This window comes from Stenella coeruleoalba (assembly GCF_951394435.1).
Source record: "Stenella coeruleoalba genome assembly, chromosome: 6".
Taxonomy (NCBI): domain Eukaryota; kingdom Metazoa; phylum Chordata; class Mammalia; order Artiodactyla; family Delphinidae; genus Stenella; species Stenella coeruleoalba.
The window spans coordinates 111,569,003-111,589,110 of NC_137151.1; the positions used below are offsets into that span (position 1 = coordinate 111,569,003).

Sequence of the window (20,108 nt, forward strand, 5' to 3'; positions counted from 1 at the left end):
AGAATGAAATAATGCTATTTGCAGCAACATGGATGGACCTAGAGATTATCATACTAAGAGAAGTAAGTCAGGTAGAGAAAGACAAATATCACATGATATCATTTATATGTGGAATCTAAAAAAAAAAAGATACAAATGAACTTATTTACAGAACAGATATAGACTCACAGACATAGAAAACAAACTTCTGGTTACCAAAGAGGAAGAGGAGGGGAGGTAGAGGGATGAATTAGGAGTTTGGGATTAGCAGGTACAAACTACTATATATAAAATAGATAAACAACAAGGACCTACTGTATAACACAGGGAACTATATTCAGTATCCTGTGATAAACCATAATGGAAAAGAATCTGAAAAAGAATATATATACGTGTGTGTATATAATATATATATATGTGTGTATATATAATATATATATAACTGAATCTCTTTGCTGTACACTTGAAACTAACACAACTACACCTCAATCAAAAAAAAAAAAAGAAAGGATACAATTGGAGCCAAATACAGTTGATGTCACTGCCCTAGAGGCCTCCCAATTAGATAATAAATACAGACTCTGTTAAGTCACGTGGAGGAAAACAATGCAGGCAGTATGAGACAGGATCACAGAGTGAATCTACTTTAGATGACGTGTTCAGGGAAGGCCTCGCGAGGAGGTAGCACCTCTCTGCTGGGTCCTGAATGGCAAGGAGGAAGCAGCCCTCTGAGAGCGGGGCAAGGGCATTCCAGGGACAGGGAAGGTGTGGCGGCAAAGCTCCTGACCCAGGCAAGGACCTGACACGTTTGGGGACCCTGAAGAAAGGTGGAAGAGAAGGGTAGAAGAGGAGAAAGACAGAGCAAAAGACTGCCTCGAGTAAGGCTCCAACAGTGAGTAGTGGCCATGCCACGTAGGGCCTTGGTAACCATTCATTCAGTAAATACTTATGTGTGCCTACAATGTGCTCTTCTAGGTACCACATGTTTGAATTTAATGGAAGGGTAATGAAAAGCCATTGAAGAGTTTCAAGCCTGGAAGAAGCATGATCTAATTACATTTGAAAAGTATCATTCTGATTGCCCAGTGGAAAAATCAGTGGGGAAGGAGGGGAATGGAGTTGAAGGGGGCAATTAGGAAGCTCGTTCTGTAATTCAGGAAATGGTGGATGGTGGCCTGGACTGGGGCCATCTTGATAGAACTGCAAAGAAGTGGCTCTACTGATAACATACTTGGAGACGTGCTGATAGGACTTGGTGATACTGAGTGTGGAGAGAAAGAAGGATGGTATGAAGAATAATTCTAATCTGAGACTTGGACCCCCTGGATGAATAAAGACTGGGAAAGGGCCAGGCTTGAGAAGAAAAGTAAAAGTGCTGTTTGGATTTGTAAATTTTCAGATATTTGTCAGATATGAACTAGATAACTCAAGTAGGCAAGTCTCTGTATGGCTGTGAAGCCCAGTGACAAGGTGTACATAATTAGGTGTAGTTGAAATATATATGATATTTAAAGATAAGGATAGATGCAATTATATGGAAAACTCGTAGAAAAAGAAAGGGCAAAATGTGTTAAAAACATTCATTTCCCCATCCCCTCACTGACCCTGAGAATTATTTTAAAAATAATGTTTGATCTTTGGCAAAAAGAAGGCATCTCATTATCAGCAACTTGATTTTTTATTACCTGCCTGTATAAGGTCTTCTCCCGTATTTCTGTTAAGAGAGTCATATTTTTGATTCACGAATATGCTTTTTATATTGAGGATATTTACTTTTACTACTTATGTTGCAAATCTCAGTTTGTCATTTGTCTTTTAAAATTCTGTATAAGATCGAGTTTGTTTCCACCCTTTTTTCAGTAGTATAATTTTTGTGTTTCTGGTAGAGAAATTTAGACTTTTTCTTCATGGTTCTGCCTTTGGTATAATGTTTAGAAAGTCTTTGTCCACTACCAAGGTTTTAGAACAAAAATATAGAACCATTGAAGTTTATTCCAGTGTTGTTTATAATATTTTTTTAAAAAACTAGAAAGCCTAAGAGTATATCAAAAATTGATTTGTTAAATATGTGACTTTACATAATAGAATGCTTTTCAGATGTTAAAAATAATATGTGCCTCTATTTACTGACTAGTCAGTCTACTAAATATTTAGTGAAGAAAATATAAAATATCATTGTAGGATGATTCCCTTTTTGGAAAACTTTTTGTATTAACCACTATATTTCTATCTACTACTGTTTCTATAATTAAAAAAGTAATCATTTTATTTATGTATATTTGTTCTCAATTAATTCTTGAGCTTGTATATTCTCTTTATATGTTACCTACTCAAAATCATAAATGATCTCTTACTGATGTGTATAAAATTTAATTAATTAACTGAAATTAGTCAATTAATTAAATTTTATATACATTAATAAGAGATCATTTACAATTTAAAAAACATATTACTAATAATGATGCCTATCATTTATTTAGCATATAATATGTGCCAGAATTTGGCACACGCGTACATCAGTTTAGAAGGATAGGGAACTAGCAACAAATATTTCAACGAACACAGAATGAAGTTATCACTGCCTTTCACCTAATTGGCAAGTCGGAAATTTGACTGTTGACTCTCTTTCATAAAATTCTTCCAGCTCTTTTCCTGGAAGTCATCAGGCTGGGAGCTTTCCTCCCTTCCATGGCCAGGGGCAAACATTTCAAATAAACCGGTATTGACCTTGACAGCCCCCTACCCGCCTTTTTTGCTCCACTCCACACACCTCTAGATACCCAGAACCAGCAAGCAACCCCCAGCCTCAGATTCTATTACCTACAAAGACCTCCTCTTCCTTCCCTCCAGCCAGAGTTCTCTCCAAAAATTCCCCTCCTTACCCTGCAGGGGTCTTATTTCTTTAGCACAGCTGGTTTTATCTAGGAATCATACGGAAGGCAATCTGATTCAATTAGTTTATTCTGAAGTATTAATAGCTGACAGTCTTTTGATCTTCCAGGAGTTATTTGCATTGAAAATAAAATTAAGATGTAAAAGGGAAGGGAAGCCTACAACAAAAATGACTCAATGGTGGAATGTTAACTAGTATGGCCAATTAAAGTGAAAAAATCCAGGCAGATGCCTGTAGACTGTCCTGCTTTGGCTAAGGGTCTAGCAGGAGGGAAGGGCAAGAAGGCAAGTGTGTGTGTGTAGGGGGGAGGGTTGGGGGAGAGGGGATGGGAGGACCACTTTCTTTATGATGCTGTTGATTTTTGCAACATCTTCCTTGTCTACCTACACTTTGAAACCCATAGGTCCTCTACAATCTCCACATTTGGTCTTGTCTTATTTTGTCGTGTTTTTCTGTAGACCTTTTTCCCCACTTCAGCGGCAGTGAGATCTCTGGAAATAGAGAAGACCCACAAGGGGAGTGGGCTCCTGGTGCCTGATGGTACTCCCATGGGGAAGGGCAAGGAGATGCACCCCAAACCATTTCACCCATTTGCTCTCTACATCCAACCTCACATTTCCTGTCTCCAAAGAGTCTCACCAGATCCTAAGTAGGCCAGGCCTTGAGAAAACTGAGAAACCACACTGTCTTTGTCCAAAGAAATGGAGACCCAGGGCTGACATTTTTTCTTCCATTAACATTCAAGTATTTTAATGAACACCAGATTTTACTATTTGTTTCTAGGGGAGGATATTTGAGTTTTCTGTGGCTTACTTTATTTTTAATATTTAAAAATCTTTTCCCTCAACGAGGCATAACCATAATTGTGTTTGTAAGAACTAGGCTGTATTCAGTTAGTGGAACTGTTTTATAAATGTGGTGACAAAAATTAACTTTATGTTCCTTTTGTAAAGTGCTTTTCTCTTTTTTTTCGTTTAATTTATCAAGACCTGAAGGTTTTTAAAGACAACCCAGGTGCTGTAATGTGTGAATACCAATGCATAATAACTTATAAGAAGCCATCTAAGCAGGTATATATAAGGAAAAACTCATGTGCAATACAAAGGGTATTCAAATTGTTCCATCTAACCACAAAGAAGAGCAAATCATCCCCAAAGTATAAAGTGGTTTAAAGACAGGGAATTGAGAACTAAATTTGAAGCTGACATCTTGACAGTCTCATGACCTAGTTTCAGGCACAAAGCTATACAAGAGTGACAAATGAGGAAAAAGAAGGAGAGGCAGACAGAAGGAGCCAGAAAAGAAGAAGAAAAAGAAAAAAAAGTGTGATGCCATGGAGGGAGAAGAAGAAAAGGCATCAGAAAACAATTAAGAATAAAGTATGATATTTTACATCAACTATACTTAAATAAAAAAAAAAGAACGAAATACTATAACACAATATAGCAGACAGACTGACTGCCTTAAAGCTGTTCTTTGATAGGTGATCAAAACATGGAATAAAGATTACACATTTAAATATTTATCATATTTATTATTTATTATAATATTCAAATATTTATAATATTTATTATTATATTTATGAATCGAAATTTACACTTTTCAGTACACTAGTGTCCAATTCTCTGTCTACCAAAACAGCAACCCAGTGAAAACTGCAGGAGGGGAGATAAGTTTTATCTCATCTACTTTTTCCAACATTTTAGATGATTAATACCAGGCATCCCAAATATGTGAAGATTTTTTTTCATGACGTATGGGTAGATATCCCATTGAAGAACATGAATTTCCCAGAACGCTGATCCAGAGTTTATGGTTGTTGGATCTTCTTAAATTTCTGCCTTTCTTTTGACAAGTAGATGATTTCCAAACTTTTCACTCTCACTACCTCTGGGTTTAAAAGACAACATAAGGACCACAGAATAACCAGAGGAGGGCTTCCCTGGTGGCGCAGTGGTTGGGAGTCCGCCTGCCGATGCAGGGGACACGGGTTCGTGCCCCGGTCCGGGAATATCCCACATGCCGCGGAGCGGCGGGGCCCGTGAGCCATGGCCGCTGAGCCTGCGCGTCCGGAGACTGTGCTCCGCAACGGGAGAGGCCACAACAGTGAGAGGCCCGTGTACCACAAAAAATAAATAAATAAATAAATTAAATAACCAGAGGAAAAAAGAAGACTACAGCACTGACTGGGGTTTGTAACAGTCTGTATCTCAGCTTTCAGCCCAAGCCCAGACCCCCACTACTTTTAAGTACATAATGGTTTATCAGAAAAGTACTACTTTTAGTTCCATTTACTTCTGTAGGCAATCTTTTTGTGTGTCAGTGAGCCTTCTACTCAGTATCTATATGGCATCAACCAACTGATGATGAAATCTGAAGAATGCTCTTTTAGGTGGGTATTTTTAAAACATTTAGATGTTTGTTGATATATGTCTGTATTGGGTTTCAATTTAAGATAGTCCTTTTGGTGGGAATATTGCTAGAAGGAATGTTCCAAGATGGTCAAACTTAGTTCAGGACAGATCCCCTGGGGACATAGATTTATAGGAAATTAAAAGATTGATTGAAAAGAATCAGGTGCATGTTATAGAATTAATTATATGCAGTTTTCTAGCAAACATACATATGTATAGAAAATTGCTAATAATACATACATATACCTACTGTGTACTCTTGCTTGCTATTTACTGATGTGTTTTCTCACTAACAAGTTCCTAGGTCCCACCCTGGGTTATTAGGGAACATGGTGGTAATCAGTATTTTCAGAATGCTCAGAAGATTCTATTGCAGATGGTTCTGAGACCACATTTTGAACCCTCAACTTTGATAATTACAAAGTTCAAAAGTGAACATATGTAGTTTTTTACCCCTACTACTTAGAGTTCAACAGAAGCATTTTTACTTCACCAGTGCTTGAATGGAGAAGCTATGAGGCTCAGACATGGTGATAAAAGAATTCAATTACAACTCCTACCCTAAAGAATCCACTGGAGTTTAAGGCTTGGATTTTGATGAGAGTAGAATTGGTTGGATGCCTCCTCCCAAGAATCTGCTTGTTTCTAATTGACATAGATAAAAAGGAGTTCCGCTGGGGGGAACCAAGATTACATTCTGTTCTTATTAGAGATTCCAACATGCATCCCTGATTCTTCGAATAACCCAGATTATAGGAAAGACAAGAAAAGTCCTGGAGGTGACCTCACAAGGATGAGAGTGCATACATCAGCCAGATAACATTAGGCCTGAGGGTCACAGAAGAGAGCAAAGAAATGCCCCTAGTAGAGTGTGCAGGTGGTCCTGAGGCCCAGCCTGGTACAGCCACCCAGCAGCGTGTGCATCATAGAATGGAGGAGGATGTATAGGCAGCTACCCATCTATAAACAGAGGGGTGGGTCTCCCAGACACCATGCATGGTACCACAGCAGCAGACAGATGACAGAAGGTAAGTCTTGCCTCAATGGGGCAAGTTCACAGCATCCTCCAGACTTGGGCTGTAGGGAACTGGCACTGGGTATTACAGCTTGTGGGGCAGCAACACCCAGGACTGATGTATGGACTTTATAAACAATCCTGGGAAACCTTAGATATGTTAGGGGAATGGGAGACTTACACAGACTGTATCTCTTGACATCAATCAGGTAAGGTTTTGGAGCCAATGAAAACTGGGGATTCAAATTAATGTAACCCACTCATAATCCCAAATAGAGAAGGAGAGAAGGGTGGGTTAACTGGCTCCATTCGTACTGGTTGGTGCTTTTTTCTTTTTCTTGGCTATTATACAAATCTGCCCAACAAAGGAAATCCTAAAGACTTAATTCCTCTGAGTGACGACTTTGAATGCCCAAAATTCCTTTTGTTAATAGTCTCCAATTTATGCCTCAGAGATGGAAGGGCTGTTTTTAAAAAAAATATATGCTAAGACTTAGGGTGAAAATATATATGTATCTTCCAGGTTAAGAGTCACCTAGCACACTGTCATTACTCAAATGCCCATTCTTCTGGTGATGCTTTCCCCATTGCCTGAGCAGGGCTAAGGATAGCAGGGACCTTTGACGTTTCAGGTTTGTGAACACTGCATGTGGATTTCATTGTGGAAACCCAGCTCTAGTCCTTCTACATTCAGGCTTTGAGAAGCAGCCTCTCAATGGATCAATCCAATGCTTAATTTCAAATTCCATTTAGTGCCCTCCCAAGGTGTTTTCAAAATGAACGAACTGAGTTTTCATTTGTGTATAACTTGAGCTTTTTAAAAGGTTAAGATAAAATTTGTCATAACAAAAATGAAGCACTGGTTAAGATAAATGGTCTGCCTGGGGCTCAACACACTATTTCTGTAAAGAACCAGTAAGTAAATATTTTGGGCTGTGTGTGCCATACAGTTTCTGTCACAACTACCCAACTCTACCATTGGACCGTGAAATAAACAATGACAATATATAAACAAATGGGTGTGGCAGTGTTCCGATAAAACTTTATTTCCAAAACCAGGCAACCAGCCTACAGGTCACAGGTTGTTGACTCCTGTTCTAGGCTCTCACGTTCTGTCACAGATATCTTTGTTGTGTTGTGTTTAAAACAACAGTAGCCGCCTTTAGACGTGAGTAGAGAAGAGACGATAGATTTCAGAAGATGGATACAGCCGTTAGAACTGTGAAATGCCTAGCTCTGTACAAAAGCATCAGATTGCTAAACAAACAACAAATTAAGTTAGTTTAGTAAACAAACACTTCCCCACGTTAAGAAAAAAAAAATCACAAAGGAGAAAACATATACCATGGTAAACTCTTGGTATGAAGAACTTACAATAAGGATCTGGTAAATGTGTCGCCTAATTATAAGACCACATCCATGCACACAGAGAAAAGCATGACGCTGTATAAAAATCATAAAGGAACTACCTCACTATGCGGATTGATGAGTATTTGCAATGTATCGCTACATAAAGTCACAGCTATCCAGGGAAGCAACAAAGCTGTGTCTCTTGACGGCTGATTAAGCCCATAAATTCTTGGGAATGTTAGGCATAAACAGCAAAAGCCAAAGAGCGAAGACAAAAAAAAAAAAAAAATGCAACCCTCTTACTTTGCTCTGGTCTCTTTCCATGGTAACCACTCTCAAAGCCATGAAAGGGCAGAAGAGAAACTTGCCTGTTAAAGAAGCGGATGGCTTTTCATTAGCAAATGTCATTTCCAAAGATAATATGTTGATTTAAACTTTCAACTTTCTTCAGGAAATATTTTTTATAGGTCTACATTTGAGTCAAGCCTCTCTTTCAAGCAATGAATATGCAAGGGGGGAGAGGGGATGTGACTGTTTTGTGGTTTCTATCATAATATAAACATAAATTCCTCTTGCAATTCTCCACTTTGTAGATCAGAAAACGAGTTTTATTCCAACTTGAAAAATAAAGTCATGAATTCCTAGCATCTTGTCTGGTAGGGATTCAGTAGTTTCTTTGACTTCTTTGTGCACCTAGAAAGAAATCCCTTTGGCACTGGTTTCTTTTGTAAAAATTGTACTTAAATTTCAAGAAAGAATGTTTGATATTCTTTTCTGTCCATCTTCCTACCTCTTTATTAAAGTTGAACTTATAATTAATATGCAGTAAAATTATCTTTTTCAGATGTACAGTTCTATGAATTTTAACACATGCGTACATTCAAGTAAACACTACAATAATCAGAATACAAAACAGCTCTTGCACACCCGAAAATTCCCTCATGCTGTTTCTTTACAATCACTCCTTCCTCCACCTCTACTCCCTGGCAACCTCTGATCTGTTCTCTGTCACTAGAGTTTTAGCCTTTTGAGACTTTCATATAAAAAGAATCACGCAGTATGCAATCTTTTGAAACTGCTGTCTTTTTTCACTCATTATAGTGGTTTTGAGATCCAACCAAGCTCTTCCATGTGTCAGCAGTCCATTCCTTTTCATTGCTGAGTAGTTTTCCATTATATTGATGTATCATGGATTGCTTACTCATACATTGAAAGATAGTTGGAGTTTTTCTAGTGTTTGGTAATGATGAATAGAACTGCTGTAAACATTCACGTATAGGTTTTTATACAAACATAAATTTTCATTTCACTTGGGTAAATTCCTAAGAATGGGATGCTGAATCATATGAGAATTGTATCTTTTGTTTTCAAAGTGGCTGTACCATTTTGCATCCCCAACAGCAATGTATGAGAGTTCCAGTTGCTCTGCATCCTCTCCAGCATCTGGTATTGTAGGTATATACTTTTTACGTCATTTGAATTGGTGTGTAGTTGTAGCTCATCATCTTTCTTTCAAAAAAATTAATTTTCTCTTTCTGGTCTTCTATCTTATATTCTCACTAAAAACCATATCTTCTAACTCCCTGTTCTGTTCTAAGTACTACAGAATCTATGCCCTAAGGAAGATTGCACTTACTCCTTCAACTTTTTTTTCTCTATTTTTGGTGACTCCAAGCTAACTGTAGTTTCTATTTTAGAAGAAACAAACTCATTTGATTAGGTCATTGTAGTAAGTTGTTAATAGAGAGTGAATCACCCACTTTGGAGCAACACCCCTATTTGCCAGGAGTAAGCCATGTTGATTCAGGTGTGTGTGTGGTGTATTTTAAGAGCAGAGCTGGATTGTTCCAGCAAGGTAATATACCTACACATTAAATTAAGGCTTGACATCTAAAGGAGATTCTTAACAAGTACAATGCATCTCCCTGTATGTTGACAATCTGTATAATAATAGGGTTACACAAGTCTCTAAACATCAGAAGGGACAAACTTGTCTCTGCATATCTAATATTTGGGTGAAGATTCTGTGGGCTAATTAACAATGGTAATGATGAGAGGATGTAATTGGAGATTTCAGTGCAAGGATTCATTTTGAAAACTGCCAAGGCAGAGAGAGTGGAGAGAAGAGTGGCAAGAGAGATGGTGCTGAGTGACCAGACAGGAAAATGATGTTAACCTTGGTCTGGATCCACTTCCTTGGTTATCCATTCTTTTTTTTTTTTTTTTTTTTTTTTGTGGTATGCGGGCCTCTCACTGTTGTGGCCTCTCCCGTTGCGGAGCACAGGCTCCGGACGCGCAGACTCAGCGGCCATGGCTCACGGGCCCAGCTGCTCCGCGGCACGTGGGATCTTCCCGGACCGGGGCACGAACCCGCGTCCCCTGCATCGGCAGGCGGACTCTCAACCACTGCGCCACCAGGGAAGCCCTCCACTCTTTTAAAGTGGGTAGCACTAGGGGAGCCTACAAATGAACATAAGGTAATGGGGAAGAGAAGAGCTTTGCAGAAGTGTGGAGGTGAGAATGCGAAAACTGATGTTATGAGAACGTGCATGGGGTATTTTAAAGAAACTTTTCGCATTTTATTCATTCGAGGTTTTCAAGATTGTAAGTCACATATGATTTAAAAAAATAGCTTTAAAGAGGATCTTAAAGCTACTATACTGAGTGAAAGCTTAGGATAACTTGGAGAAAGCAACAAGGAAGAAGGGAAGCTTGTTGGAAGGCTCTTGAAATAATCTTGGCCTAAAATTGTGAGGCAGCAGACTCTGCTTTGTCTCTCATGTCCAGTCAATCTCAAATTCCTCTCTATTCCCTTCTGTACGTTCATATGAGCCTTACTTCGAGCAGAACCCTGATTCTTCACTCTTAGGTTACTAATGGTTCCATACTGACTAAATTATTCTCTCCTGCAGAATGATTGGAACAAGTATCTCATGTAGACAGCATACATATGGATAACATTTAGAAGGGCAGAGGCTTAAAAATTTTTATCAAGAATATTTTCAGTGTAAACTTTTTGTTTCATACTTTATTATTTCCCATTAAAGGAGAACTTCAAGTTCAATGACATATGTGTCAGCAGAGCTCCTAAACTACTCTTCAATGAATATATTTCAACAGGCCCTCCCAAAACCCTAGAATACACTGAAGACCTTTCTTGGGACTACTTTTTCTTGAATTTGAAGAGAGGGAGCTGCTAGAATCTGGACATTTCCAGGGTCAGGACCCCAAGAACTGCATAACTAAAGTCTGTGAAAATGGCTAAACTCAAACTTCAAGAATTTAGCACAGGCCTTGCAGGCAGTAGTTAAAGTATACTTAGTAAATTGAATTGCATCACACCATTTTATTTGATGTAACATTTTTTTTCTGCTCCACTTTCTTCCTTACTAGAAGAACAAGTAAAAATGAGCAGTTAGAGAGAAAAGGTTTTTGAAAGAGAAAAACACTAACCAACTAGATGTAGAAATTTTAAATGGCTATAAAACCCTTGACTTGTGGAGACATAATTTTTGTGGAGTCTTATGATGAAGCACTGCACGGCATGTGTGTAAACCTCTCTGGGTGGTAAGTTTGATGATACACAATCAAGCTTACCTTTATTTAGAATTCAGAGAGAAAGTTTCCATCAGAAAGTCTTCTGATTGGCTGCCACTGTCAATTTTTTATTCACTCTTATTTTCTACCTCTAGCTAGAGGCAATACAGAAGGGGACAAATCTTTGAATCACCTTGTCTTCTCTAGGCCCTGCTTAATTGCATGCATTTGGCTAACAATTTACTCTATAAAACTACCAGAAAGTCCGATAAGGTTAATACTACTTTCTAAGTATTACTTGGCAGTACCAACCTTCACCCAATCAATTATTCCATCAATCTGTAACTCAATCATACTGCATTTTCTGAACAAATCTGCCTATCTAACTGATTAAAAACCAAGAAACCCAAAGTAATGTCTCTGATAAGAAATGTGTCAGCATGGTCTTTTAAAAATATCCAAACATAAATCTAATCTCATCATTTTGGAGGTAGGATGGCAAGCTTAGCTGCTTTTTTTTTTTTTTAATAAAATAATCTAAGATGAGTGAGCAAGATACTACACTAAGGCATACATTATATCCATCCACAGTTCATCTCTCCATCTGGAGCGGATCTCACATGCAGGCCTTCCATACAAGATAACCTAACCAGTACCAGACTGACCTGACCAACCCCCATTGGTAATGATGTCTAGTTTGCCTACTTACTGGGCAGTATGTTTTTAATTGACCACATTTTGAAAAGCTTCTACAGGATCAGCTCTATCATTTTCAGTGTTATGGCTACAAAATTAAAAAAAAAAAGCTTCTTTTCAGAAAATCACAGCATTTCTCATTATGTTTCTATTGTCAGAATCTGAGTTTGACATTGAAAAGAGTTACAGAAATCTATACCCACCTCATGCCTTTTCGCCTTTTCCTTTTCCCATTTGTCTCATATAATCATACATCTGCATATAATCCATCTAAAAGATAATTAAATGTAACCCCGGGAAAAGCCAGGGTAAGTGTAATTTCACACATATTTACAGGTTGTCTGAGGCTTTGCATATGGACATTTACCATTTTCATTTGTGCCAAGTTTTGGTTCTATCTGGAGGATGACCGGATGCTAAAAGAAGAACTGAAGAGACACGGGTTCTAACTGCGCCTACTACTCACTTGAGACGTGACCTGAGGCAGAAAACATCTTGAATCCCAGTTGCTATTTCTATAAATGTTAAGGTGAGAGGGAGACAAGCCCTCCAGGAAATCGTCCATGCTCCTTCCACCAGCAGTAGTCTGAGACTCCAAAGATAAATTTCTTTTTGTTGTCACCAGTCAGCCTGTAATTATTTGCGTGTTTAACAAACAAGTCAAGACAGAAGCACAGTTTCACGGCTCCATTTTTCCCCTGTGCTCCAGCTTCTGCTGTGCTTGCATAGTTTGTCAACCGTAGAGGGCTACCTATACGAAATCCCACACTTGGCTCTTTGAGGTTGCTGAGTTCATCCTTTTCCTTTCCCACTGCCTCCATTTCATAACCTCTACAATAGCCAGGTGGCCTGGTCCAAATCACGTAGGGTTAATTAGTCGCTGTTTATTTGTAAGCTTCAGTACTCTCTGCTTCTAACATCTGCTTCTTGTATTCAGTGTTTAGCATCAATCACTGCTCACCGTTGCCTCTGATGAGGTAGATTGGTCACTGCAGCAAGGTTTCAGGCAAATTTTAAGTCCGTTTTCTTCATTTGGTCACACTGAACAAAAATTTGTTGAATAATGACTGAATTTGGTTAGGGAGAATTGATAGGCTCACGTAAAGTCCATGGTTTCTACTAAATTTAGTGTTAAATTTTATCTGTTAATGTCATTTACTACCATTGCATGGACATACTAGTGGTAAAGAAAGACAACACAGTATTTTATAGAGTTCTTTTACTATCAGCTACAATGGATGACTGCCTAATAGTGGGGCCCTAAATTTCACCTTGGCATCTCCAACAGGAAGGAAAACTATAAGATTGATCCTTAAAAGATGTTTATCGTAGGAAAACAAATGCACTTCACCCCTCTCCAAAGAGCTGCGAGGCATCTTGGCCGCACCCTGGATGGGGGAGGGTCTTGTCCAGTTTCCCAAGTGTAGTTTCATTAAGGTGTATTCCAAGATGATCCTCCAGAAGCCTTAGTCCTGTCCATCATAAATGTGGCTCAGGGTGGCAATCCAAAAGGATCTCATTCTCTACTCCCAAGAACTATGGGGCTGGAGTCCTCCCAAAAGGAGAGAGTGGAAGAGAGAGAATAAATACTAGAGGTATGGACTTGGCCAAAAAGTGCGTTCGGATTTTTCCATAACGTCTTGGGGGGAACCCGAACGAACTTTTTGGCCACCCCAAATATTTCTAACACTACAAAAATGGCATTTAAATTGATGACATTATCTGCAATTTCAATTTCAGACAATAGCTGAAAATATTTTCAGCTACCCCACCCACTACTCCCAGGTAAAACATCATTTTATCAAAAGTTGATGTACTTATTATTTGATCTATGTCTTGAGTTACTAGAAAGAAGCTTGAACTCCAAAGAATCAGTTCTGAACTAACAGCCAATAGCGATTCTATGCCTCCTTCCAGAGAGCCTCAGCCACAGCCCAGGAATTCAAACGCAAGTGGAAGTAGGAACTCGGCTTGTCTCAACATCAATAAACATGTCTTTATAATGAAAGACAAGACTTGTTTGCCAGAACTGGAAGGAAAACATATCTGTTTTGTGTACTGCAGAAAACTGGTCCATGGACAGTGTCACGAAATGAAGGCAGAGGCCTTTCAAGCCAGAAAGAAAGGTCTAATGAGATCCGAGGTTGCTGGCGGTACGAGGGTGTCCTGATTTTACCAAATGTTCTCAGATGCTGCCTTCAAAAGATTATCTGCTTTTTATCCACCCCTCCCTGATTGTCCCTTTTCAGCTGGTCCTGAAACCTATTTAAATTTTGCCAGTCAAATTTCTGGGGATTGATACCAAATCAAGACAGACTGATTGACGCTGATTTGGAGTTTATAAAAGGCAGAAAGAGTGCATAAGTTTTCCATATGATTTTTTTTTTTTTTTTTTTTTTTGTGGTACACGGGCCTCTCACTGTTGTGGCCTCTCCGGACGTGCAGGCTCAGCGGCCATGGCTCACGGGCCCAGCCGCTCCGCGGCATGTGGGATCTTCCCTGACCGGGGCACGAACCCGTGTCCCCTGCATCGGCAGGCGGACTCTCAACCACTGCGCCACCAGGGAAGCCCTCCATATGATCTTTTACAGAAAAAAATCTGAACCTGGATATGTTCATTTATAAGTGAAATCTTGAGGTATATTTATTTATGTTTGTCAGTTCCTTAAAGAGAAAGGAAGAGAGAGGGGAGAGAGAAAGAGAAGTTGATTGCCTTTGGAGCATGAGTTTCATAAAACCTCTCTAAAATGGGGCAAAATGAGTTGTTTCAAAAAACCAAAATGATGTCCCTGAACTATCTTGGTAAGCTCAGTTGGCTGGTATAAGAGAAAATAATTTAATTAGGCAAAGGAACTAGGAAATTGCATTAATTTAGTGACTTAAGTATGAAAATGAATGTGAAAAAAAAAAGCAAGTGTACATTAGCAAGAGGCATTTTTCTATTCATTCCTGTTTCACCTTTTGGCATTCTGGAGAGTTTACATGAGCTGAGTAGGAGGGGCTTGTCTTGTCAGAAGCAAGAACCTAAGCCGCATAGCCACAGCGAGCTTATTCCTTTTGCCCTGTTGCTATAGACAGTCTCAACTTTAACATTCAACTATTCTGTATTTCCCTCTTTTATTAGAAGCATGAAAAGCAAATGCCACATCCTGAACTCAAGAGAGCAATCATTTGCATGTCCCAGGGTGTGGAATGACTTGTTCCTGTTGGCTAGGACAGCAGAGTGTAATGGTTAGAGCACAGGCTTTGGGAGCACAAAATCCTAATTTAAATTCTGTCTCAGGCACTACTCTCTGGTTGAACTTGGGGAAAATGTTTTCAGTTACATAATGGGAATAATAAGTCCCATCTCAGAAGGCCATTGGGAGGACTAAACCAAAATCAATTTGGTCACTTGTAAGCTGTTACGTGGTATCTGGCACACGTGCTAGGCCCTGAGTTTGGTGATACTAGTGGGATGTGTATCGTTTTATGTCATTTTAGACAGGGGAGGCAGTCAGAGATTCTACTCTAATCCTATCATTTCCATCCTACTAGTATATAGATTGAATACTTCTCTTCCAGCCATTGTTTAGAAGCAAACAGAGAAGTTTTGCTCCCTTGGTCATGAAAAAAAAAAAAAAAAAAAGAACTGTTATTGGAGGTGCCCAGGAGAAGCAACAAGATTATAGTAAATATAATAATGACTGAAATAAGAGGAATCGAAACAGGAATAAAGTTTTCCTTTGTCCTAACGTAAAGTAATGAAACATAAACACCAGAGGCAGATTTCCCTTGAAGACAAAGATAGTCAAATTTCTAAGCCCTCATTTCCTAAACACTTTCTAAAGCAATATTTACTTTCAGGTTGAATTTTGTATTATCTTCCTTAAGGAGGGTCCTCAGAATCATATCAGCTTCAAGCTGCATAAGACCTGGGTCCACCCTTGTGAAAGTGGTTTCTAGTTACATTTTCCCATATTTCTCATATTCTTCCATACTAAACTTTTTATTTAAACTTTGAATGTGAAATTTGGAATCTGATGTGCAAAACAAACAGAAGGAAAGTGATCATCTGATTAACTGGCAAAACTCTCGCACTCCGAAAGCACTGACATATGTTCACTCAGCAGTAGAACAGTACATCACATTTGGGTAACGCTTGCTCAATTATAGAGCATCATTTGAAAACTTCTTAACTGACAAATAGCATATACATTAATGAGCAGACAAACCATAAGTGAATAGCGGGTAGATGATTAGAAATTGAAGACATCCTTGCAACAAGGATCCGTGTCTAATTAAATAAGCAACATTACCAACTTCCCAGAAAGCCCCCTACACCCTGTCATTCACTTATTTTCTCAATTTCTTTAATATGAGAAACTTCAAACCTTCAAAGGAATGAAATAATACAATCACCGCGACACACGTTTTAGCGAGATTCATCCACCTCAACCGTTAACATGTAGCCACGTCCCCTTGCTCCTGCAGTCTCCCTCCCATCGTCTCTCTCATTTAGCCATTTGAGAAGCGGCATAACACCTCGCTCCTAAAAATGTCATGCCTTCCCTAAGAGCAGGACATTCTCCTATATAACCGCATTACCATTATTACAATAAAATAAGTGTTGATTCAGCGACACCATCTAATATCTAGTCCACATTCAGATTTCCCAATGTCCCCAAAGTTCCTTTTTAATTTTTTTCTCCATCCATGATATAATCAGTGTTTCTGTATTGCTTCTGGTTGTCATGGCTCTTTGGTCTTCTTTACTCTTGAACAGTCTCAGAACTATTTCTGCCTTTGGGACACTGAAAGTACAAAATACCTTACGAAGTGTCCTAGAGCTGAGGTTTGAAAGTGAGTCTCCCGCCTTTACTCTTGTTCATGTTTATCATGTCTCCTCTTAAGTGTGGCTACCTCAGATGTCCCAGGCAAGACCAGCTACATAATTTTGGAAACTGAGCAAAATTAAAATTTAGGACCTCTTGTTAAAAAGCAGGGGGAGAATGCTGTTTAAGATACTAAAATATAAAGCTTCTATCTTTAAAAATATTTTATTACTGTGAAATGTAATGGGGTAGCAGTAATACATAAAAAACAACATAAACTTATAAATTACAAAAATAACTTTTCATGTCATATTTTTATACAATAAATAATAATACTAATAAAGCCAATTCTTTATTAATAAGGACTATTATTGTACCTTGATCAATCATGAGATTTTTCTGGCTCTCTTTTCTGCCTATTTCTTTATTAGAACAATCAAATTTATAGTTTTAGCAACTTCATTCTCAATCAGTATAATTGAAAGTAATCATTGTTGGCAAATGAAATGTAGCAAACGATTTTTTATAACTTTTAGCTTTAAGAAGGACTTTATTTATGCCGATGCAACTGTTACTATAGCTGTTAAGAGTATTTTGTATGCTTCACTATATTGGCAGAAATTTTTGATAAGGCATTTTGAAATACAAATTTTAGAATATCTAGACTAATGATTCTTGAGAAACAATTTTTCTAAAAAGATTTAACTCTTTGTACAAATCCGTGTTGTGTAAGCCTGAAAATAATTTTAAGTGTAAATTTATACGATGGCATTTAAATGTTTCCTCTGACATTTTATGTCACTTGCAGAGGTCACACAAGAAACTGAAAATGGCTTCACAGTGTGTATATAATTCAAATGCCTATTTATGTATTATACTGCCGTATCTTCAAGTACAAGGAAACATTCATATAAAATTGTTTTCTTGTTAATAACTGGTTAATCCAAAGTTTCAAATGAAAATAGCATTCTTTTCTATCAAATGTGATCATTTTAAAATTTAATTTCTATTTCTAAGCTTCTGAATAGTTGCTTTGCAATGGTACAACTGTTTTCAAGCACAGAGATTCTAAAGTTTTTGAAGAATTCTAGTAACGTGTTTTTTTTTTTTTTGGCTGTGTTGGGTCTTTGTTGCTGCGCGCACGCTTTCTCTAGTTGCGGCGAGCAGGGGCTATTCTTCCTTGCAGTGCTCAGGCTTCTCACTGCGGTGGCTCCTCTTGTTGTGGAGCACGGGCTCAGTAGTTGTGGTTCACGGGCTTGTTGCTCTGCGGCATGTAGGATCTTCCCAGACCAGGGATTGAACTTGTGTCCCCTGCATTGGCAGGCAGATTCTTAACCACTGCGCCACCAGGGAAGTCTGCTAGTGACTTGTTAATATGCCTTATTGCCATGTCTATGCATACACTATTATTTTGTAGTAATTTACTGACGAAGTTTACTGCCTGAGTGCCGGTAGTTCCTGTGCTGGTTGTATAGTCAAAGTGAATGTGCATCCCATCACTTCTTTGGGGATCCGTGGTGCCCTGGACTGCCCTAGGCATGCACATGGACACTGTGCACCCAGGCCAATTGTACAGCACGTAAGCTGCCCACTGCCCCTCTGCGTCCATCAGCCTGAGCCCATACATGCTGGCAACAGGTATATCTATTCTGCTCACAGGCATGCTCCATTGTCTCATCACACTTCACTTACAAAACACAAAATCAAAGATAAAAGGATTAAGAATTTCAAGACAGAATAGCAGAGCATTAAATCAAACTCAGGACTCTTCTGAGAGTGGGGCCCTCTGACTGCAGAGATCACAGACCCATGAAGCTGGCTGGCCCCAGGGACTTGCTAGGAAATTGTTCCTAATAAGGTCAGAGGCAAGTGAGGATAGGCACGCCCATCATTTCTACAACTGGGTCCACAGCCAGCTGGGTCATCAAGGACCAGTGAGAGATGTCTGCTTCCAGGAAACTCCGGCAGATGGCTGCAGTAGGGCAGAGGGTCTCACACTTGGTGTGCCTCAGAGTGACATGGAAGGTGACTAAGATATGGGTTGCTGCGCCAAACCCCAGAGTTTCTGACTTCGTAGGTCTGGGAGGGCCCATGAATTTGCATTTCTGGGTGATGTTGATGTAGCAACTGCACTTTGAGAACCACTGCCATAGGGTAGAGTGGCACTGGTTTGCCTGATACTCCATTTTTGCTAAGAGAGAGCCAAAAACCAGATTTCATGTAAAATCTTCCAATTCTTAAAAAATATTTGCTTGAAAGTTTTCAAACACCAAATGAAACATATGTGTAGGTAGAATTTGACCTGAGTGTTCTTGGTTTATTAGTCTCCTGCCAGAAATTATGCTAAATTAGATCGAAATAACACTCAAAGTCTTAATGTTGAAAAGTCTAGTAGGAATTGGGTCAGGGATACAATTCCTGAAGAGCCATCACCAATGAAAGTAGACTGCATTATTTATTCTAATAAGTTTTAGATAAAACTGCTATTATTGTTCCCCTGGACTCTAGTAAAAAAACAAAACGTATGATGAGTAAAATGCATGGATACCTTCAGACTTACATTATCAAAAGAAAAGGAAAACACATTACACAAATTAGGTAATGGATTTCCCACTGTGGGTAGGAGTTACAAGGTAAAATAGAGATATAGTGTCTGCCTCATTTTCGTCTGAAATGTCAAGTGCCTCTTTCACATGAAGCCATCTCTCTCCGACACCTTCAACTCCCTTTTCTTCCAATCTCCAAATTTTCCTTTATCACAAATACCATACCATTGGCTGTGCAAATCCAATATTCAACCGTTCTAATTAAGACTGGGGAGAAAGGAATGAAGGCACGTTTTTCACAAAGTGAAAAACTACAGCTGAATTCATTTTACTTAGCAGCAATTAAAACACATTTGTGAATTTATAAATATTTTGTAGCGTGGTTCGGCAAGTGTTTCTAATTTGAGCGATGACAGGTGTTTGTTTAAAATAAATAGCGATCCTGGGGTCTTTTACTTAAGATTCAAAATATGTCACTGTGGAAGAATGAAATTGAATGTAAGCTGTGTCTTCTCCAGAAACCAGTTGTGATATGCCCTGTTTAGTTAACTTTGACATATGTCAGTGTAGCACGTGAAAAGTGCCTACTGTGTGTCAGTGGCTAGTTCTCCTACTTGCATTTAACCTTCAGAACAATTCTGAGACATAGGTCTTTTAGCCCCTTGTTATGGATGAGGAAGCCGAGTTCAGAAAGGGTAAGTGACTTAGCCAAGGTCATATGGCCAAGAAGTAACAGAGATGAAATCTGAGCGCAAAGCCTGGATCTTACCCCTCGGGATAGTCACTGGTGATGACCCTTACCTTCGCCAGCCCTAGCTCAGATGAATACCTGCAGGGGCTGTCCCATTAGAGCCATGTCAGTCT

The 20,108-nt window shown here is 38.9% G+C and overlaps 1 long non-coding RNA gene across 2 annotated transcripts in view; it reads right to left on the reverse strand.

Annotated features, from left to right (window-relative positions):
- LOC307187998 overlaps window positions 1–20,108 on the reverse strand; it is a 59,466-nt gene that overhangs the window by 28,711 nt on the left and 10,647 nt on the right. The window contains exon 3 of one of the 2 annotated variants that reach the window (XR_013828780.1): window positions 7,835–8,019. The exons of the other annotated variant lie outside the window; for it this stretch is intronic. This is a non-coding gene — a long non-coding RNA (uncharacterized lncRNA). Of the gene's footprint in view, window positions 1–7,834; window positions 8,020–20,108 lie in introns of those variants that run through there. 2 annotated transcript variants of the gene reach the window in all.